Below are 22418 nucleotides of genomic sequence, written 5' to 3'. Positions count from 1 at the left end.
TGGCTTTTAAATTTTTTAATTTTATTATTTGTTTATTTTAGAGATAGGAAAGGGGGGAGAGAGAGAGAGGAAACAGGAGAGAGAAAGAGAGAAGAGAAAGAGAAACATTGATTTGTTGTTCCACTTATTTGAACATTCGTTGGTTGGTTTTTGTATGTGTCCTGACCAAGGACTGAACCTGCAACTTTGGTGTATGGGGATGATGCTTTAACCAACTGAGCTACACAGTCAGGATTCTGTGGCTTTTTAAAAGTGTTTAATGCCTTTTAATGTAGTATGCAAATTCTTTTTTAAAACTACTGAGCTTGTTTCATCTTTGTGTTCTGCGGAAAAAAAAACATATATGAAAATGTGACTCCCAGTGGGGAGTCTTCTGCAAATCACGGTATGGGGTTATTTGGAAGAGAAAAATGCTACAAAAACCAGACTTGAATCACTGGCTTAGTTGATGGACAGAACATTGGGAAGAGGTTGATTCAGTAACCAAGAGGACTGGGGTAAGACTGTGGTTCATAAAAAAGATCAGCGTTTGCGGCAAGGCCCCCAGCCTGCCTTCCTCAGCTAAACAGTGGCTGCAACATTGCTGTTGCAGTTCTGGAGGACGTGCTCCAATGGGATAGCGGTCAGGGGGAGCAGAGACTGTTTTCTTTTTTATCTCCTTTTAAGAGCGAACAAACCTTGCTCAAAGCCCAGCAGCCCAAGACCCCCTCAAGTCTTACTGGACAGAATTGTGTCAGGTGCTTCTAGCCAAACCAGAGGGGACTGGGAGGGGTGGGACTTCTGTGCTCCACTGATACTGCAGGGTGGGGTTCTGTTGGAAAAGGGGACTGTGGATGTTGGGTAGGTCACAACCCAGTGCCTCCTACAAGGGCCTTCTCCATTTATTTGGGAGGTTATAGAGCTGTGCTAGCCAGAAAGGAAAAGAACTAATTTATTCTATCCGGGAGTTAAAATTTGGTGGTGCAAATGAGACTCGAGGAACCTTTCACAGCGCAGGTATTAGGATCTTGGCATTTCATGTTGAGGGGTATTACCATCCAAAATAGAATGGCTGGAATGGTGAAGTGTGTAGAAAATTTGACATGAAGCAGTGGGTACATGAAACATGGATGAACCATAAGGGAAATATGTAGCCTAGAGAAGGAGAAAACTTGGGATTTAGTGGCAGTGGTGGTAAGGAACATAAGTACTTTTGAATATTTTATACTTTGTTTCTGGACTGCTAAACAGATGACTTGCTTAGGCTGAAGCAGAAATTTTACCTGGAGAAGTGAGGGGTAATAAAGAGTATAGAACCTTTTATTTTACTCCCATTAATTATGACTATTTCCAACATAGTATATAGTAAGTATATAAAAATATTCATATTCACCACCCTATTGCGTTAAATTTTAACACTCCCATATTTGCCTTAGCCTTTGATTTTTACAGAACGAAAAAATACAGACACAGAAATAAAACCTTAGAATAGAAAGGCCTTCAATCTCCCACCTCCCATTAACTTGCCTTTCCAGAGTAACTCTTATCTTGAGTTGGGAGTTTAGCATTCCCATTCACGTCTGCATGCTGAGAGAGACCCCTGTCATCTCTTGGATTCCAAAGAAGCCTGCTCTGGCTCTTAGAGTTACAATAAATATTGGTTTATCAGTGTGCTGTTCATTGTTTGACAGTGTTTTGTGATGATTTTGGAAGATAACTTGAACTATAAGTAAGGGTAGTTAGTTTCATGCTAGCATACAAGGCACCATTTCCAGCCTTCTCCACCCAACATCAGAAGCCCTTGGGTATTTTTGAATTTTATTGTTGTTTTCTAAGGATTTTATTTATGTATTTTTAGAGAGAGAGGGAGAGAAATATTGGTTAGTGCAGGCACCCCACCCAGGGACCTAACCCATAACCCAGGCATGTGCCCTGGCCCGGAATCAAGCCAGGGAGGGACCTTTTGCTTTCTGGGACGACGCCCAACCAGCTGAGCCCACTGGTCAGCCCTTCCTTCAGTGTTTTCATAGTGTTTTGTACAGAGATGTTTACATCTCTGTGTTAGACTTATTCGTGTGATTTTTTTTTTAAATGGCATCTTTAAAATTTTTTGGTTGTCTTTTTGTTGTGGTTGTGGAAATGCAGTTGATATTGCTAACTTTGTGTAGTAATTCTAATAATTAAACTGCAGTTTTGAAAATTTCTGAGTATATTTTGTGAATTGTGACAGTTTTATTTTTTTCCTTCCGATCCTTGTAGTTTTTATTTCTTTTTCTTGCTTTACTGCACGGGCTAGGACTTTTCTAAAATGTTAAAGAGAGGTGGTATTAGCTGGTATCTTTGTCTAACTCCTGACCTCAGAGAAAGTACTTCACCATTCATAGGATTTTTGTAGGTTTTTTGTAGATACCATACCCTTTATCACACTAAGCTCCTTAATTCTAAGCTCACCAGAGATTCTTGTGAATGAGTGTCGAATTATTTGAAAGCACATTTTTTCCAACTATTAAGATGATCATTTGGTTTGATAGTGTGAAATATATTAATTGATTTTATAAAATATACAAGTGACTTTGCATTCCTGAAATAAACTAAACTGAGCTTATTATTTTCTGGATTTGGTTTTTAAAATTTTGTTCAAGATTTGCCTTTGTGCTCAAAAGTGAGTTTGATGTATAATTTTTCTATTTGATAGTATACTTATCAAAAGGAGTTGAGGGAGGGGACATTGCCTCTTGTTATGTTTTCTGGAATATTTTTATTTTTTAAATTAAAGTATAATTGACATATATTGTTATATGAGTTTTAGGTGTACAGCATAGTTATTTAACATTTATGTTCCTTACAAAGTGATAGTGAAAGTTTAGTAATGATGTGTTAATTCTCTGGAATAGTTTATGTAAGAATGGCATTATCTTTTCTTCAGTGTTTGGGAAAAATTTACCAGCAAGGCCATCTGGAATTTTCTTTGTGGTGAGGTTTCTAATTATTGATTAAATTTATTTACTAGTTGTAGGATTATTCCTATCTTTTTGTGTGTTTGTTTTCTCTAGTAATTTATTTCATGAGACTATTTAAATTGATGTTGTTTATGAAGTTGTTCATAATATATTTATTGGTTTTGTAATGTCAATAGAGTCTACAGTGATGTCCCCTTTTTTATTCCTGACTTTGGTTAGTGGGTTATTTATTTATTTATTTAAATCAGCCAGGTGTTTGTAGTGTTTTCTCTCTATTTCCATCCTTCTGCCACCATTCCCCCCCCCCCCCACAACAAACTCTTTGCAGCCATCACCTTGTTCTTTACATCTGTGGGTCTGTTTTGTTTATTCATCTGGGTTTTTTATGTTCCCCATATAGGTAAGATCATACAATATTTGTCTTTCTCTGACTTATTTCACATAGTAAAATATCCTCTAGGTCCATCATATTGTTGCAGGTAGAAAGATTTCATTCTTTTATGGATGGATAATATTTCATTGTATATAGGGACACCATATCTTCTCTATCCCCATTCATCTGTTGATGGACATTTGCTTTCTTCCATATTTTGACTATTACTAGTAATGCTGCAATGAACATAGGGTTGCATGTATCTATTTTTAAGTTGAATTTATTGGGGTGACCTTAGTTAATAAAATTAAATAGGTTTTAGGTATACAGTTTTATAATAAATTATCTGCATGTTATTGTGTGTTCACCACCCCATGTCAAGTCCTGTTTCTTCACCATTTGCCGCCCTTTCCCCTCTTCTGCCTCCTTCCACCCTGCGTTCCCTCAGGTAATCACCATACTCTGGTCTGTGCGTCTGTTTTGTTTATTTAATTTTGCTTAATCCCTTCACCTTTTTCACCGTAGCCTCCCAATCCCTTTGTTCTCTGAATCTGTGAGTCTATTTCTGTTTTGTTTGTGTTTTCGTTTTCCTCAGATAAATACCCAGAAATTGGATTGTGGAATCATTGGGCAGCTGGGTTTTTAAAAATTTGAATTGATTGGGGTGAGTTGGCTAGTAACATTACTGTATTTTTTGGTCCATAACATGCACCTAGGTTTTAGAGGAGGAAAATAGGGAGAAAATTTTTGAAGCAAAAAATGTAAAATATTTAATAACAAACAACATAATATTTCACCAATGTAAATGTAAACAGAACTTGACAGCAGCATTAACAACCATTATTCCTCCTGAATTGGAGGGGGGGTGCGTCTTATAGCCCGAAACACGGAAGTGTCACACGTGCATCGTCTGTATCTTGCCTTGTGTGCTCACCCTCCCCCGCTGTCTGATCTCCCTGCATCCCCTTACATTTGACCCCTCTTAGCCTCCCCCTTGCCTCCCACTTCTGTTTCTAATTTTTTGAGGAAGCACTGTACTGTTTTCCGCAGTGGCTGTACTTGCATTCCCACCAGCAGTGCAGGAGGCTTCCGGGTTCTCCACATCCTGGCCAGCTCTTGTTCGTTGGTTTATTGCCGACTGCCGTTCTGACTGGCGTGAGGTGGTATCTCGTGGTGGTTTTAATTTGCATTTTCCTGATTAGTGGTGGTGAACATCTTTTTCTGTGTTGGCCATCTGTACGTCTTTGGAAAAATTTCTGTTCAGAGCCTCTGCCCATTTTTAATCAGATTAGTATGTGTGTTGTTTGAGGTCCTTATGTATTTTGGATATTAACCCCTTCTGTGATGTATTATTGGCAAGTACCATCTCTTATTTAATAGTGTGTTTTGTTGAGAGTTTCCTTCACTCCACGAAAGCTTTTTAGTTTGATGCAGTCCCATTTGTTTACCTTTTGTTGCCCTTGCCTGAGGAGTCATATCCAAAAAGTTACTGTTAACAGCTATGTCAAAGGGTTTACTGCCCATTTTCTTGTAGGTTTTTAAGGTTTCGGGGCTTACATTTAAGGCTTTAATCCATTTTGAAGTGTATATGGTGTAAGAAAGTGGTCCAGTTTCATTTACCTTGCACATACTTGTCCAGTTTTCCTAGTACCGCTAATTGAAGAGACCGTTTATCCCATTGCATATTTTTGCCTCCTCGTGGTTGAATAATTGACCACATAAGTGAGGATTTATTTCTGAGCTCTCTATTCTAGTCAAATGACCTGCATGTTTTTTTTTAAAGATTTTATTTATTTATTTTTATAGAGGGGAAGAGAGGGAGAGAAACATCAATGTGTGGTTACCTGTTGTGTGCTACCCACCAGGGACCCTGCCCAAATCCCAGGAATGCGTTCTAGACTGGGTATTGAACCAGCAACCCTTTGGTTCATATGCTGGCACTCGATCCCCTGATTGAGCCATGCCAGCCAGGGCATTTTGATCTTTTCTTAAATAAATCCTCTTAACATTTCATATAATAGGGCTTGGTGATGATGAACTCCTTTCAGTTTTTCTTGTCTGGGAAGCACTTTATCTGCCCTTCCATTTTAAGTGATACCTTTGCTGGATAAAGTAATCTTGGATGCAGGTCCTTGCCTTTCCTGACTTTGAATACTTCTTTCCAGCCCCTTCTTGCCTGCAAGGTTTCTTTTGAGAAATCGGCTGGTAGTCTAATGGGAACCCCTTTGTGGCTGTCTGTTTTTCTCTTGCTACTTTTAAGATTCTCTCCTTATCTTTAATCTGGGGTAATTTAATTATGATGTGTCTTGGTGTCCCCAACTTCTTTGGGACTCTCTGAGCTTCTTGGACTTGGATGTCTATTTCCTTTGCCAGTTTGGGAAAAATTTTCTTCATTGTTTTCAGATAACTTTTCAGTTTCTTGCTCTTCCTCTTCTCCTTCTGGCACCCCTATGAATTGGATGTTGGAACATTTAAAGTTGTCCCAGAGATTCCTAAGACTCTCCTTATTTGTTTTGAATTCTTGTTTCTTCATTCTGTTCTGGTTGAATGTTTATTTTTTCCTTTTGTTCCAAATGGTTGATTTGAGTCTTGGTTTCCTTCCATTTTTAATATCTGTGTTCATTTTTTAAATACCTAACTTCCTGTATTTTATTAAATACTTGGTTTTACCGTGAGATTTTTCTCATATTTCCTTATGGCTATAGCCTTTTTGTTTGTTAGTTTGTTTAAAGAAGGCCCTTTAACATTTTTTTGTAAATCTGGTTTAAAGATGATTAACTCCTTTAGTTTTTGCTTGGGTGGAAACTATCTGTCCTCAACACTGAATGGTGACGTTACTGGGTTAATTATTGTAGGTTGTTCCTTTCCTCCCATACTTTGTAGATGTTTCGCCCCTCCTTTCTGACCTGAAAAGTTGCTGCTGAGAAATGAGGGGATGGCCTTACAGGGTTTCTTTGTGTGTAACTCATTGTTTTCCTCTTGCCTACTTCAAGGTGGTCTCTTTATCTTTGACTATTGTCATTTTAAACACAGTATGTCTTGGTGTGGGTCTCTTTGGGTTCATCTTGTTTAGAACTCTGTATTTCCAAGATCTCAATGTTTTTTTCCTTTTCCAGGTGAGGAAAGTTTTCAGCCATTACTTTTAAGTAAAATTTATGTTTCTCTCTTCTCCCTTTGGGGTCCTTGTAATGTGAATATTTGAGTGCCTGCTGTTATCCCAGAGGTTCTTGTTTTTAAATTCTTTTTGTTGTTCTGATTGGTTGATTTTTATTAGTCTATCTTCCAGGTTGTTAACCCATTCTTCTGTGTTATTGCATCTGCTCTTGATTCCTTATGTTTTTCATTTCAGTTACTTCGGGTCTGCTTAGTTCTTTTTTTTTAAGGTCTACTTTTTTTTTTATTACACTTTCTAAGTTCCTGTATTCTACTTTTTGGTATGGCAAGCATTCTTATGATCATTTCCTTGAATTCTTTATTAGGGAAATTATTTTTCTCCATTTCTTTATGGTTTTGTTCTGGGATTTTTCTTTTTCCTTTGAGAGATTCTTACGTCTTTTCATATGTTTGACTGTCTTTGTTTGTTCGGTGAATTAGACAACACAGCTCTCTCTCCAAGTCTTGAAAAAGTGGCCTCTGTGTAGGCTCTATGTGCCTGGTGGCTTTGGCAGGCTAGTAGGATCTGAAGGGGTGCTTAAGGATCTGAAGGAGGGCACTGGCCTGCTAAGCAGGCGCAGCGCTGGATGGCAAAGCCAGGTGCGTGTAAGAATGCCCTGTTGTTTCTCCTTGCTCCCTTTGACCTGAATTGGGCTTGGGCGTTGTGTCTGGGAGTGTGCTCTAATGACTCTGCAGACAGGCCAGGCCCCTACTCAGCCTGTGGAGGTGGAGGCAGATGTGAATTGCTTTTAGCCCTGGAGTGTTCCCCACATTCCCAGAGAGCTCTTGTGGCTTCTCAGCCTTCTCTAAATAGTCTTTCTCGTACAGGAAGTTGTCTTGTGTAGAAGTGACCTCTATATAGGCTTTATGTGCCTGGTAATTTTGGGAAACCAACTGGAGCAGAACAGGTTTTTGTGATGCCTGTGGCCCCTGCTTTCCAGGCTGGGTGGCTCCCAGCAGGGGGGCCAGGACCCAGTCGTTTCTGCTTTGTTCCCTTTGTTTGGAGCCAAAAGGCTCCATGCAATGTAGCTTTGAAGGCCCTGCAGTTGATCTTGCAGGTAGGCCCAAGCTCCCAAGTAGAGCTCCTGCCAGCACTGGCTGAGTTAGAGGGGACGTAAACAAGGGTGCTCCAGCCCTGGCTGGTGTAGCTCAGTGGATTGAGCGTGGGCCTGTGAAGCAAAGGGTTGCTGGTTCGATTCCCAGTCAGGGCACATGTCTGGGTTGCAGGCCGGGTCCCCAGTGGGGGACACATGAGAGGCAACCACACATGATGTTTCTCTCCCTCTCTATCTCCTTCCTGTCCCCTCTCTCTAAAAATAAATAAATAAATAAAATATTAAAAAAAAAATAATGGTGCTCCAGAGCCAGGAACCGCTCCCAGTTTCCTACCTCCTTTAGTCTCTTGTTTGTTGTGTGGAAGCTGTTCATTCAGCCTTGAGTTTGTCTCCCAGGAGTAGTGCTGTCTGCATTCATGTGTATTTCACTTGCTCCCGGGAGGGGGTGAGTTCAGCATCCACCTGTGCTGCCGTCATCTTGGCCCTCCTAATAGTTTTTAAATAATCAACTTTGGATTTGTTGATCCTCTGTATTTTATGTTTATTTTACATTTTATTGGTTTCTGCACACTGTTTCCTCCTTTCTACTATTCATGGTTTATTATATGTTCTTTTTCTAACAATTTGAGATGACTGTTGGTTTCAACTTTTTTCCAGACTTTTTTTTTATAATGTATTCACTAAAGCTATACACTTTCTTTTGAACAGGGTTTGAGTTACGGTTCACAAGTTTCTTTGAGCTTTCTGTTTAATTTATTCTAATTAATTAATTTGGTTAATTGATTTAAAAATTCTGTTATAATTGACATAGGGCATTTTGTAAATTTAAGGTGTACATCGTATCGATTTGATACATCTGTATATTGCAATATGTTTACCACTATGATGTTTGCTAGTGCCAAATCAGTTTGCATAATTATTTTTTTGTAGCTAGAATAATTAAGAACTAGTCTCTAAACAACTTTGACATTTATAATACGGTGTGTTGTGCTTTACATCTCAAGAAATTTATCTACTAGTTGCAAATGTATACTCTTAAGTAACACCCAAGTTTTGATATATATATACATATATGTATATGTATATATATATATATTCTCTTTGTTCATGGGTCTGATTCTATTTTGTTTGTTCACTGACTTTGCTCTTCAGAGTCCACATAAGTGAAATCATATGCTGTTTACCTCTCAGTGTTGACACTTACAAGTATTGCTCCCACAGCTGTTTTTCATTTCCATTTTCATGAAATACCTATTTCTACTCCTTTACTTTCAGTCTGGGTAGATTTTTGTTTTGGTCTCTTGTAGACAGCATGTATATGGGTCTTGTCTTCTTACCCATTCAGCTACCCTGTGTTTTTTGACTGGCAATTAAACTATTTACATTTAAAGTGATTATTGGTAGGTATGTATTTATTGACATTTTATTTTTTTAGCTATGTTCTTCTGTTTTTGTTTTGGGGTTTTTTTCCCTCTTCTTAATTAAAGCATGCCCTTTAACATTTCTGGTAATACCGGTTTGGTGGTAAGGAACTCTGTTAGCTTATTCTGGTCTGGGGACCTCTTTATCTGTCCTTTGATTCTAAGTGCTAGCTTTGTTGGGTAATGTAGTCTTGGTTGTAGGTCCTTGCTTTTCATGACTTTGAGTATCTCATGATGGTCCACTATGGCCCACAAGGTTTCTAGTGAGGAGTCAGCTAACAGTCTTAACAGGAGCTCCATTGTAGGTAACTAACTGTCTTTTTTTTTTTGACCCTGTTTTATTTATATGTCTGTCTTGCTGCTTTTAAAATCCTGTCTTTGTCTTTAACCTTTGCCATTTTAATCGTGAGTGTCTTGGTGTGGGCCACTTTGGGACTGCGCTTCCTGGGTGGGGTGTCATTTTCCGCCCCCAGGTTAGGGAAGCCCTCAGCCATTATTAAATAGGGAAGTCCTCAGCTGTCATCAAATAGGGAAGTCCTTGGCCATCATCAGATAGGTTCTTGATCCCTTGCTGGCTCTCTTCCCTTTTTGGTATCCCTTGCTGTGGGTGATAGTTTCCTTCATGTTGTTCCAAATGTCCCTTAAACTATCCTAATTTTTAAATCCTGTTTTGCTGTTCTGATTGGATGTACTTTTTTAACTTGTCTTACAAATCAGTGATTTGATCCTGTGCACCAACCTACTGTTTATTCCTCTAGTGTTTTCTTCATTTCAGATAATGCCGTCTTCATTTTGACTGGTTCTTTTTTTTATGGTTTCTATGTCCTTTTTTATGTTGCAGTTCTCACCAAGTTCCTTGAACATTCTTATATGTGTTCTTTTGAACTGTATAGTAAATCGCCTGCCTCTATTTCATCTTTCCTATTCTTTCATTTGGGGAATGTTTCTTTGTCTCCACATCTTGGCTGCCTTTTTTGTTTCTATGTGTTAGGTAGTAGATCTGCTATGATTCCCAGTCCTGGTAGGGTGGCCTAATACAGTAGGTGCCCTGCAGGGTCCCCTGGTATAGTCTCTTCCATCACCTGCCATGGTGCTCCACAAATGACCCTTGTGTGGGTTACATGGGCCCTCCTGTTGTCATTGAGTTGTGATTGCTGTTGGCCTGTTTGTGTGTGGGGTGGCCCCTCAGGCTGGCTGTCCATGAGACTCAACGCTGACCACAGTGTGCGAGCTGCTGTGCAGGTGCTGACCCCCCAGAGTGGAGAAGGGGTCACGCTGCACCCCAAGGCTGGCTTTTACCAGCACTGGGCCTAGGGCAGGTCAGTGAAAGTCCCAAGGCCCTCTGAGATCCACCTCTGGCTGCTTGTTGGGTTTAGTCACTGAAAGAGGTGCATGAGGCAGGTTCTCAGTGAGTCACCAGGTAGGGATACGTGGTGTTCACCAGATTGATGCAGGCTGAAACAGTGCTGGTGCTGGCTCTGATCCCTCTCAGCGCACGTCCCAGGGTAAGCAAGTCTGTGTGCATCCACTAGGTGCTCGGTACCTTTGGGCTGAGTTGGGGTCTCCGGGAGCTGTCAGGGCGTGGCCCGCAGAGTTTATCAGGCCCCAACAGACCAAGATTTGGCTGTGTGAAGGTGAGTGTGGCTCTGTACTGTCCCTGTACGTGTTCATGCATGCGAGAGGAAAATTTCTCCTGTCCCAGGGCCACACAACTCAGTCTGTCGGTCCCAAAGTCTGCCAGCAGCCCGATCTCAGCAGGGCAAGGCCACTGGGAGGCAGGAGAGGGGGAGATGACAGTCAGGCTTGGGGGGAATAGGGAGCCTGGCCTCTGCTCCAGGGCCACCAAACTCAGGCTGTCTCAGATTCTGACCGGACCTTGGCAGGGTGGAGCCACTAGGAGTCCAGGGTGCGAGCTACTGGATCTGCCATGAGGGGGAAGTGCCAGTCAAGTTAAAGGGAAAGTGAGAGGAATTCCCCCCCTTCCCCCAAGCCACACAACTCAGTCACTGATACCCTCTGAATCTACTCAGACCTCCGCACCCTGGTCCTGGAAGCTGACTCCTTGGCAGGGTGTGAGCTCTGCAGGGTGGGGCCTCAGGGAGCCCAGTGGGTGGGGCCATTGCATTCTCCCAGGCACAGGCCCTAAGGTGTCTGCACAGCAGGAGGTCCTGGCAGCCGCGCCCTCAGCCCTTTCCTCAGAGCCATAAACCCCAGACTCCCCCTCACACCACTCTGGTGCACTCTGCTCTCCCGCCTAGGAGCCCGGGGTTGGTGGCCGTGAAGGAGATTTTGTGGTTTGTCCCTTAGGACAGGAATCTCTAGCAGTTCCTGTCTCTCTCTCTGGCAGACAGAATCTCCGTGGCTTTTCACAGCCAGGTGCGTGTGGGTGCTTCTTCCCAGTTCTGGTGCTGTGGGCCAGGGAGCCTGCTGTGGGGTTGAAACCCCATGCTTCTCAAGGGGAGCACTCTGTGGCCGAGATCCCTCTGAGCTCTCAGCTGCACCCGTGGGAGCAGGACCAGGCCTTGTTACATGTCCGCACGTTGTACTGGTTTCAAATGCAGCTTCTGTAAGTCCTTGGTTAATATGACTTCTCTTCAGCTAGTCTGCAGTCCGTTATTCCTGTTGGTTGCTTCATATTTTAGTTGTAACTCCAGTTTGGTCCTGGGAGGTAGTGAGTGTAGCTTCCACCTCCTCCAAGAGCTGTATCCATGAAGGGATGGGAATAGAATTTCTTTCATCATTTTAAAGAACTTTATTGCTCATGTTTAATATTATGTCCTGATGTTGAATATTATCATTGACTTTTACTTAGCTGTCAGCGTAATTGTTGCTCCTCTAAAGGTAATGTGTTCCTTACCTCTGGCTACTTTTAAGCTTTTCTCTTTGAATCTGGTTTTCAGCAATTTTACTATTCTGTAGCTAGGTGGGGATTTTTAAAAAAACATACAATTGATCCTTGAACAACATGGGTTCTAGGGGCCTGGGTCCCTGAGCCGTCAAAATCCATGTAGAATTTTTTTTTAAAGATTTTATTTATTTTTAGAGAGGAAGGGAAGGAAAGAAGGAGAGAAACATCAGTGTATGGTTGCCTCTTGTGTATCCCCTGTTGGGAACTGGCCCGCGACCCAGGGATGTGCCCTGACTGGGAATTGAACTGTGATCGTGTGGTTTGCAGGCCCGCTCTCAATCCACTGAGCTACACCAGCTAGGGCTCCGTGTAGAAGTTTTGACTCCCTGAAACAAAGCTCTCCTTGACACCCACAGAGCGTTGGTTCTGGGACCCCCCCCTTGCATAGAGAGATTGGCAGTGCCCGAGCCCCTGTGTAAAATGGTGTAGATCAGCAACTTTCAGCGTTTTTTTGTCTCATGGTGGCGCACACAAAGTTGTTAAGCACACGAGAAAATTTGTTTTATTTTTTGATAATCTAACAAAAAATAGGTATAATTTTGATTCATTCACACCGGATGGCTATTGTTTTGTTGGCTGTTGTCCTTTTTTATTTGACAGTCTGAGGGAAAGGGGTTAGTGCCCCCGACTGCATAGTTAGGTACTGCATGTTTTAAAAATGCTTGCAAGACACCACTTGAAGATCGCTGGTGTAGATCAACACACACAGTTGGCTGTTTGCATCCGCAGACTCAGAGCCTCTGATTGAAAACAGTACAGGTATTTGCTGAAAGACATCCAGGGATAAGTGGCTCTACACAGTTCAGATCTTTTTACTCAGCGGGTCAACCGTGTTCTGCTTTCAGAGCACCTTGAACCTGTGGTTGATGTATTTCATCAGTTTTAGAAAATTCTCAGCTGTTGTCTAAGTGTTTTATTTATTTTAAAGATTTTATGTATATTTAGAGGGGAGAAGGGAGAGAGAAAGAGGAGGAAATGTCAGTGTGTGGTTGCCTCTTGTGCATCCCCAGCTGGGGACCTGCAGCCCAGGCATGTGCCTTGACTGGCAGTCGAACTGGCAACCCTTTGGTTTGCAGGCTGGCGCTCCGTCCAGTGTGCCACACCAGCCAGGGCCCATTGTCTAAGTAGTTACATATCTGTTTAAATATTTCTTCTGTCTGAGTCTCCCTTTTCCTCTGGGACTCCCAAAACAAACATCTTAGCCCTTTATCCTCTGTGTCTCTCCTTGCCTCATTTGATTGATTTTCTTCTGACCTCTGCTTACTAATGATTTCTTCAACTCTTCTTTAATCTACCATGCAGTCAATACATTGAGTTCTTAATTTCAGTTATTGTAGTTTTTAGTTTCATAATTGAAAATTGGCTTTAGAAATTGTTTCTAGATCATAGCTAAATTTCTCAATTTTCACCTTTTGTTTCTTTAAACATTTAAGTATACCTGAAGTCTAATAATTCCGGTAATCTGGGGTCCCCGTGGGTCTTTTCCTATTGTGTGTTTCTGCAGGTTGTCTTTCATGTTGTTTTTGTCTTTTTTGTCAAATTATATTTGCGTATGTGCCAGATTTTTGATTTACACAGATGCTCGTAGATTAATGTGAGGTTGTGCTAGTGTTGTGCTCCAGAGAGCATTTGATTTGCTCCTGCCTGGAGCTTGAAGATAACCAGCAATTCGGGGTCTCCTCATTCGAGGGATTGAGGGGCTTAGAAGGTGGGCTGTAGTCTCTGAAGTCTTACCAGTTTCAGGGATACCTTTCCAGATTCAGCCAGTTTTGGGGGATCCATTCCAAACTTTGGGTTCTCCAAGTATATTTCTTTTCCCCTCTCCCTGCTCCCATGGACTCCAGTCCCTTTCCCTTTATTCCTTCCATGTGATTAAAAGTACCATTCAGCTGTTTTTTTTTTTTTTCTTTTTCTCCAGAATATTGCATCATCCAGAGGAAAAAAGCCCTACAAGGGCTTCCATCCCTCTCTGGGTACTGATCTCGTAAATTTTCAATATCTTTTTAGATCCCTACTGCCTTTAAGTATGTTTTTTTAAAAAAATATTTTATATTGCTTTTCTAGTGGTTTTAATTAGGAGGATTACTCTAAATTGGAAATTAGTTCCCACAAAATTAGATGGTTAGCCCTGGCTGGTATGGTTCAGTGAATTGAGCACCAGCCTGCAAACCAAAGGGTTGCCTGTTTGATTCCCAGTCAGGGCACATGCCTGGGTTGTGGGCCAGGTCCCCCATAGGGGACACATGAGAGGCAACCACACATAGCTGTTTCCCTCTCTTACTCTCTCCCTTCCCCTTTCTCTAAAAATAAGTATATAAAAACATTTTTAAAAATTAGATATTTACTCAGTTTACAGAGAGAACCTATGTGCTTTTAAGTAATTAGGGAAGAAGAATAGACAAGCAAGCAGGAATAGAGTGGCAGATTCTGCTGGTGGTTGAAATAATAATAATAGTTATTTGTGGTAAAATTGCTATGTATAGTGTATTCATTGAAGCCTTAGACTAACCCTCTGAGACATGAACTGCGGTTGTCCTTGTTTTATCGATGCTGGACTTGGGGCATGCACATATAAAGCAACTTGACCATGGTCACAAATCAGTAAGTGATGGCCTGGCTCTCAAATTTGTGCTCACTGGCAGAATAGATAGCCCCGGTCAGAGGCCTGGGGAAGAGAGGTTCGGGTGGCATGGGAGCACCAGAGGTCTGTGGAGAAGGTGACCAGTCGACATTTAGGCAGACATTTGCATTAGATGATTTTTAGTAATCAGGAAGTAAAGAGGAAACTCTTCTTTTTTTTGTTCAATACCAAATCACTGTTAGTTTCATAGTATTCAGATTTATAGTGTTAGAGAATAGACCCGGGGGTGGTGGTGAACGAGATAAAGGCCCCCCTCTTTTTCTGCAGGGGTTCCCCTCCCCCTGTACTAGGTTCACTATGCCCACCACCAGAGGAAAGATGTCTCTCAATGTCAGAGATTGGTGAAAAGGAAAGGAATTATTATTTATTTAAAAGTTACACAGACTGAAGTTTTTTAGAATACCCACAAAATGCACACAGTCCTTTCGTCTCCCCTTTGCCCAGTCCAGGGTACTGTCTCTCAGGAAAGAAGTTAGAAGTTCAGGAATCGGGCTCCCGGGACCAGCAACATGGCAAAAAGGAGCCCTTCCAAAGCGAAGTAGTCCTGACTCTCGCCCAAGCTGTGGTTCTCCCCTCCTGCCACAGCCGAGTGGTCCAAACTTCTTGTATGGCTGCTGCGCACTGGTTTAAATCCCAGCAATAGTCTTCCTTTGCAGCCCCATTTCCGACTCCTCCCACAATCAGTTACACCTGCCAGCAGTCCTGTATTCTTCCAGCTTTTCTGGGCTGCCATGTTAAGTCTGGGCAGGCTTGGCCTCATGGCGTGGAGCCAATCATCTCCAAGCTCCCACACAGGCACTGTAACTTGGGGAGTTGCCTCCCAGTTACATCATGGGTTGAAGTCACTCTCATCCCCCTGGCTCAGAGCATGGCCACAGCTATTTAGCATATCTATGAAACCAGATAAAGGTTATAGATATGTTAAATGACCAGGCCAGAGGTTAGCTGCAAAGCTGTTGCTGTACAAAACAGCTCCCAATGGCCCTGCTTCATGTGCCCCATCCTCCAGCTCAGACTGGTGAGGGATTGGGGGTGGAGGACATCCTATATATTTTTCTAATATTTCCTGGACACCTTGAGTTCTGGACCCATTATAAATCCCTATTTGCGCCCCCCCTCTTGGCTGTGCCCTGTTACAGTAGTGATTATACATTATAATTTGAATGTGTATGATCTGTCTCAGAAACCTATTGCTGCCTCTTATAATCTGTCATTGAAAATGATCATGAGAGTCTAAATTGACTTTTTACAGATTATTATAGTGACTCAGTATGTATCGTGTCAAAGAAGAAATATATATTGTCATTGTTAAAAATTCAGAAAATGAAAGTAAAGCCAAATGAAAAGCAAAAAAAAAGAAAAATGGAATATACTTTGTCATCCAGATAAATTGCTTTTTAATTTTTCTAGTCTTGTTTTCTGTACATATTTATTTTTTTTAAGAATGGATTTTTCTTTGTATGTTTATAACCTATCCAGTGCCCACTTGACATTTTGAATAACATTCCAAGCCATTAAATATTTTACAACATAGCTTTTACTTGAATCACTTTTTATTGTTTGGGGCTTTTGAACTCCCTGCATCTGAAATGCACGGTATCCGTGCTCAGTTTGGAGTGTGCTTTTGCTGAGGCACAGGCATGTCGAGTTACTCAGTCAGGATGCTGCCCCACCAGCCAGTGGGTTGGATATTTGGCCGGCACTGTTGAAACCAATTTGAATGTTTGATTGAATTTTGCCCTTATTTTTATAAAACTGAGTGAGAAATTGGGGCAAGTGCTTATTTTATTGATAAGAAACACATGGTTTGATGGAGTTGGTGCTTATTTGGTATTTTTTAGGTTGAGTCTTTGGATTTAGGTAAATATGCAGTTGGCTCATTTATGTAGGAAAAGTTCAGGAATGCTTATGAAATGGTAGGATTAAACTTCCAGGAATTTTACTAAAACACTAGGAATAATAGAGATCACTACAAATTACTGGTTTTAATAGCACCCCCCCCCCCGCAGTAACATGCATGTCTTAAAACTTGCTCATCTTTTTGGGAATATATTATATACAAAGGTAAAGGTCTTCCTCTTCTATAATTTATTGAATTCATTCCTTTATCATTGGGTATTTTACATTTCTAATTTTTCTCTAAACATCATGCAGTGGCTTTATCTTTTTTATCCTTACAACTAGATCTTAAATCGACATTTAAGAGTGCCCTTGAATGTAAATGCTTCAAGAATTGAAGATTTCCTGTGGTAGTGAGTTCATCAGAAGTTCTTTGTGGTCATCACTATCAGCACACGTGCATTAAGTTGCAATATGCAGGACACTGTCCCGCTGACTTGCACTTACCTAATGAGCAGTGATGTTGAGCATCTTTTCACGCTGGCCATTTGTGTGTCGTCTTTGGCGAAAGATCTGTTCAAGGCTTTTTGAGTTGGGTTTTTGTGGCAGTGGTCGTTGAGCTGTAGTTCTTTATGTGTCCTGGATATCAGTCCCTTATTAGATACGTGATTTGCAAATATCTTCTCCCATTTTGTAGGCTGTCTTCACTCCCTTGGTAGTGTCCTTTGATGCACAAAGGTTTTTAATTTTTACAAAGTCCAATTTAGCTATTTTTTTCTTTGTTGACTGTGCTTTTAGTATTATATCTATGACACTGCCAAATCAGATGTTGTGAATATTTTTGTTTTCTTCTAAGAGTTTTATCTTTATAGCTCTTTTATGTTTATATTTTTGGTCCATTTTAAGTTAATTTTTGTATATGATTTAAGGTAAGGGTCCAGCTTTGTTCTTTTGCAGGTGATTATCCAGTTTTCCCAGCAATAGTGGTAGAAAAAAAGGCATCCCTTTCCCCAGTGAATGGTCATGGCATTCTTAACAAAAATTATTTAATAATATATGCAAGAACTTATTTCTGAGCTCTCTATTGTATATCTGTCTTTTTTGTTTTAATGCTAGTAACACTATTTTGATTATTTTAGTTTTTTAGTAAGTTTTGAAATCAGGAAGTGTGACTCTTTCAGGTTTGTTCTTTTCAAGGTTGGGAGATTCTGTGTGAATTTTAGGGTGAGTTTTTTAATTTCTACAAAAGATGCTGTTGGAATTTGTTGGGTGTTGCAGCAAGTTAGATTGTTTGAGTGTTGTCATTGTAACAATATTAAGCCTCCTAGTCCTCAAATGCCATTGATCTTGAAATTACTAAATTAAATTTCTTATAATGACAGAATACAATTAATTTTAGTTTATACTATGACACTTGAGTGTTAGGTGCTTGGATTTTACACTTTTTAATGAACTGCCAGCCTTCCTGACTGTAATGCCAGGGGCATGACCTAAAGCAGTGACTGAAAACCTGTAGGCAGGCTGTTGACCAAGTCTGGGACCAGAACTCCTGTTTTATTGGCTCTCAGCGTGGTATTCATGGGCTTCATTGTATTTTAAAATCAAATCAAACAGCACCATTTCCAAGTAACATGGGTTTTTATGTAAAAACGTTTCAGCGTTTGTGGAAGAAATGGAAGATGGGGTAACGGTGCCGAAGTAGCAGCAGGCCTGCTTTGGTCCCTGCAGGTGCTCTGGTCTCCCTGGGGAGGCCGAGTCTGCGTTGTCGTTTTTGTTTTATGTCCCTGTCTGCTGCTGTTATAAAGTTTCAGCCCTTGTTGAAAAGAGGAGAAAGAGAGAGTGGGCTCAAAATTACCTCTTGCAATAAATATTTATTATTCGTGGCAGATTTTAAACAAACTAAAAACCACATTGGATAACAGTTTTCTTTGATTTGTTGGTTGGACTCTGCCCTGCTCCTTTTTGAAGAGAATTTATCCTTAATGCTGTATGAGGGTTTATCTGTATAGAAACTCCCCACCCCCATAGCAACTCTTAAGAAAAATGATTATTTGAGGCTTGATTAGCTTCCACATTATCTACATTAATAAAATATTCAGCTGGGCTATTACTTTGAAAGATTACTCTTGTGAATTGATACAAGTCATTGAGACTGAATGTTGGCTAGTGTTGTTTTTAAACAATGGAAATAATAATCAGGGCAGATTAAAATTGGTCTAAAATGTTTTAAGTATTGATCGAAAAAGATTAAGTGCAAAGCACAGACTCAAACCCGATAAGCTCCCAGCCACGCTGGGCCACGCCGGGTCCCGCCATATGGTTTTGTGTGTCTGTATGCAGTGAGAGGAGAGTTCAGCTTGTCGCAGAATGGTGGTAATGTGAGGCACATTGCAGATCCAGTACCAGTCTCGACTGGATGAGTGGGTCCTCATTGAAGTGTTTTTATGGTGATCTGATGGTTATGTGAGCAGTACCGCTCTGTCTCTGAAAAGCTGTAAAAAAGACAAAATAGAACATAAACTCCAAGTCTAGTTTGAGGGGTATTGAAGATTGCTTCAGTAAATGTTACCAAGAAGTATACCACTTTCAGCATTTTTTTAAAAAGATTTTATTTATTTTTTAGAGAGGGGAAGGGAGGGAGAGAAACATCAATGTGTGGTCGTCTCTCACATGCCCCCTCCTGGGGACCTGGCCTGCAACCCAGGCATGTGCTGTGACTGGGAATCGAATTAGCAGCCCTTTGGTTCACAGGCCAGTGCTTAATACACTGAGCTGCACCAGGCAGGGCTCAGCACTCTTTTTACCTGGTATTTGTGAAGAAAATTTCTTCTGGTTATTATGTCAGTGCTACATCAGTATTTGGAACATTTTTGAGTTTTATGGAGAAAATGTTTGGAAGAAAAAGAGATGAAGTGATCAGAAAGGTAAAGAGTGTCTTATACAAATACAGATAAGATTATATCATTTTATACTACCATAGGTAGAGTTCATTGTTGGCCAAGTAAAATTTTATCAGGTGTTACTGCGACTAAGATACAGCTTCTGTCATGTTGTGTAGGTAACTGTTAGATTTACTTCCTTTTGGAAGTGTTGAAAACCAGTTTTTTCACAGGGCCAAAGAAGTCACTTTAACCTAATATAAACAGGTGTTTTCATCCTGACATAAGCATTACAAATGAATTGCAAACTTTTTTCCATTGAGCTTGTGACTAACTTCCCAAGAGAGGAGCAGAGTGGAGGAGAATCATTCTAATGTAAGCCAGCGCGGATTGCCTAAATTTGGCTTGGCTACTAAGTTACCAGATAGTATTACGTACGCAAATAGTTCCCTTACCAGTGTGAACTGTTCAAGGGAAGCTAGTTCTGATAACTTTATAAGACCATTTGGAAGAAAAATGAGGGACTTTTGTAGACAAAGTGTGTTGAAAATTACTGAAGTGTTTAACTACTGAGACTTTTTTCTTCTTGGCAAAAGGCGCTGTATGTGTTGGCAAAATTAATTCTCTCTGTACAGTGTTTGGGTTGATATGCCATTTAGAGGCTGATCTGTTAAGGGCATAAACAATTTTAGCAGAGTTTTTTTAATTAAAAACATACACATGTGTGAGTGTATCCATACACATATATGGTTGTAAATCGTAGTGATATAGTAAAATAAAGAATAAAGACCTTTTTGGGAGTTTTTAACTATAAAGCTCATAAAATGAATTTAACAAGTTGGTGATAATTTTTTCCCCAAAATATAACAGTTTGGAATTTCTGATGGTTGCTATGCTTTCATCTGCTTTTGTTGATTTGCTTTTATGGAGTAACAGAATTGAAATAAAAATGGCATGTTATTATACAGAGTGTTTGGTTAAACTTGGCTGTAAATCAACGAAGGAAGAACGTTTTAGCACAAGGAAAAGGATGGTGTGGTCACTCCAGGAAAAGACAATGATTAGATGTATTTTAAGAAAATCAATGTTCAGGGAAGGCTACACACACTGGTACAGAAACATCACAGATTTTTCCAGGAAAATGAATCGAAATTGGGAGTCAGAGACCGCTGAACATGCCTCTTTGGGAAACTGCCTGGCTCCCTCCTTGACATGGTTGAAGCCTCAGACACTAGAATGAATTGGCAGTGAGAATCATCCAGGTGTGTGAACTTAAAGGAAATAACAAGGTTCTTAGAGCAACAGAGGATACTCATGCTCGCTTCAGGGGAGTTTTCAAGGAAAAGAAGGATCTTCTTTCTGTATTTCACTAGATTGTAAGAAGCTTCAGCTACTCTTGCCCATGAAGGAGACATTCCAAAAGAACTTATACGGTCTAGATGCTTAAGTTTATAACACCATTTGTGTCTATTCTTTTTTTCTCTTTATTTTCGTGCTTGTTCAGTAATAGAATTCCAATTTGTATCATTATGCCTTTATTATGCCTATTATGAAAGTAGGGGAGTACCAAGCTTCTGGCCAAGACGGAGGTGTAGGTAGATATGCTTTGCTTCCTCACATAGCGGGAAGGAGGATAAAAACCAATTTAAAAACAAAAAGCAGTCAGAACGGCCAGAAAATTTAACTGTTTGGAAATCCGACAACCAAGGAGTTAAAGAAGGAACATTCATCTAGACATTAGGAGGGATGAGACAAGCAACCGGGGGGTGGGGGGGGAGACCACAGAGTGGGTGCACTGCAAGGCAGCAGCTGGCAAACCCAGCAGTTCCACATTCACATGCAAAGAAATATGGCCCAAATGAAAGAACAGATCAAAACTCCAGAAAAAGAACTAAGCGATGAGGGGATAGCCAACCTATCAGATGTAGAGTTCAAGACACTGGTAATCAGGATGCTTACAGAAATGATTGAGTATGGCTGCAAAATAAAGGAAGAAATGAGGGCTACACAAGGTGAAATAAAGGAAAATATACAGAGAACCAACCAGCAGTGAAGGGAAGGAAACCAAGACTCAGATCAACAATTTGGAACAAAAGGAAGAAATAAACATTCAGCCAGAACAGAATGAAGACACAAGAATTTTAAAAACTGAGAAGAGGCTAAGGCATCTCTGGGGCAACTTTAAACTTTCCAGCATTCGAAACTTATGGGTGGAATCTTATGGGTGTCAGAAGGAGAAGAGGAAGAACAAGAAATTAAAACTTATTTGAAAAAATAATGGAAGAAAACTTCTCCAGTCTGACAAAGGGAGTAGACTTCTAGGAAGTCCAGGGAGCTCAGAGAGTCCCAAAGAAGTTGGACCCAAGGAGGAACACACCAAGATACATCATAATTAAATTAGCCAAGATTAAAGATAAGGAGAGAAAGTTAAAAGCAAGAAGAAAGGAGAGAGTTACCTATGAAGGAGTGCCTGTAAGACTGTCAGCTGATTTCTCAAAAGAAACCAAACAGGCAAGAAGGGGCTGGAAGGAAGTATTTGAAGTCATGAAAGGCAAGGACCTATATCCAAAATTACTTTATCCAGCAAAGCTATCATTTAGAATGGAAGGGCAGATAAAGTGCTTCCCAGATAAGGTCAAATTCAAGGAGTTCATTATCACCAAGCCCTTATTCTATGAAATGTTAAAGATATTTATCTAAGAAAAAGATTAAAACTATTACTGGTAAAATGACACAAACTCACAAGTAACAACTGAACCAAAAAAAAAAGTAAGCAAACAACTAGAACAGGGACAGAATCACAGAAATGGAGATCACATGGAGGGTTATCAGCAGGGAGGGGGAGAGGGGAGAATAGGGAAAAGGTACAGGGAATAAGAAGCATAAATGGTAGGTACAAAATAGAGGGAGGTTAAGAATACTATAGGAAATGGAGAAGCCAAAGAACTGATATGTGTGACCCATGGACATGAATTAAGGGGGGGAATGCTGGAGGGAAGGGGGTAAGGAGGAGAAAAAATATGGGACAAGTGTAATAGCATAATGAATATGCAAAAATGTGCAAAATAGGGTACCATCAGTGTCCTTTTCAATGTGGCTACTTTTGACCACTGTTTAGGAAAGGATCAGACAATAATTGGGGATATCTTATGTGACAAGTGTTTGAGAATCTTTCCCTTTTTGTTAGGGTTGTTTTGTTTACATGCAGTC

General features: G+C 40.6%; 1 protein-coding gene across 4 annotated transcripts in view; it reads left to right on the top strand.

The window, feature by feature from the left end:
- The window catches only part of APLP2 (amyloid beta precursor like protein 2), a 68665-nt gene that overhangs the window by 5945 nt on the left and 40302 nt on the right, over window positions 1-22418 (top strand). The gene's annotated exons all lie outside the window — the stretch shown is intronic.

This window comes from Artibeus jamaicensis, unplaced genomic scaffold (assembly GCF_021234435.1).
Source record: "Artibeus jamaicensis isolate MK-2021 breed Jamaican fruit bat unplaced genomic scaffold, CSHL_Jam_final scaffold_660, whole genome shotgun sequence".
NCBI lineage: Eukaryota > Metazoa > Chordata > Mammalia > Chiroptera > Phyllostomidae > Artibeus > Artibeus jamaicensis.
This window is presented reverse-complemented; position numbering and strand designations above follow the sequence as displayed.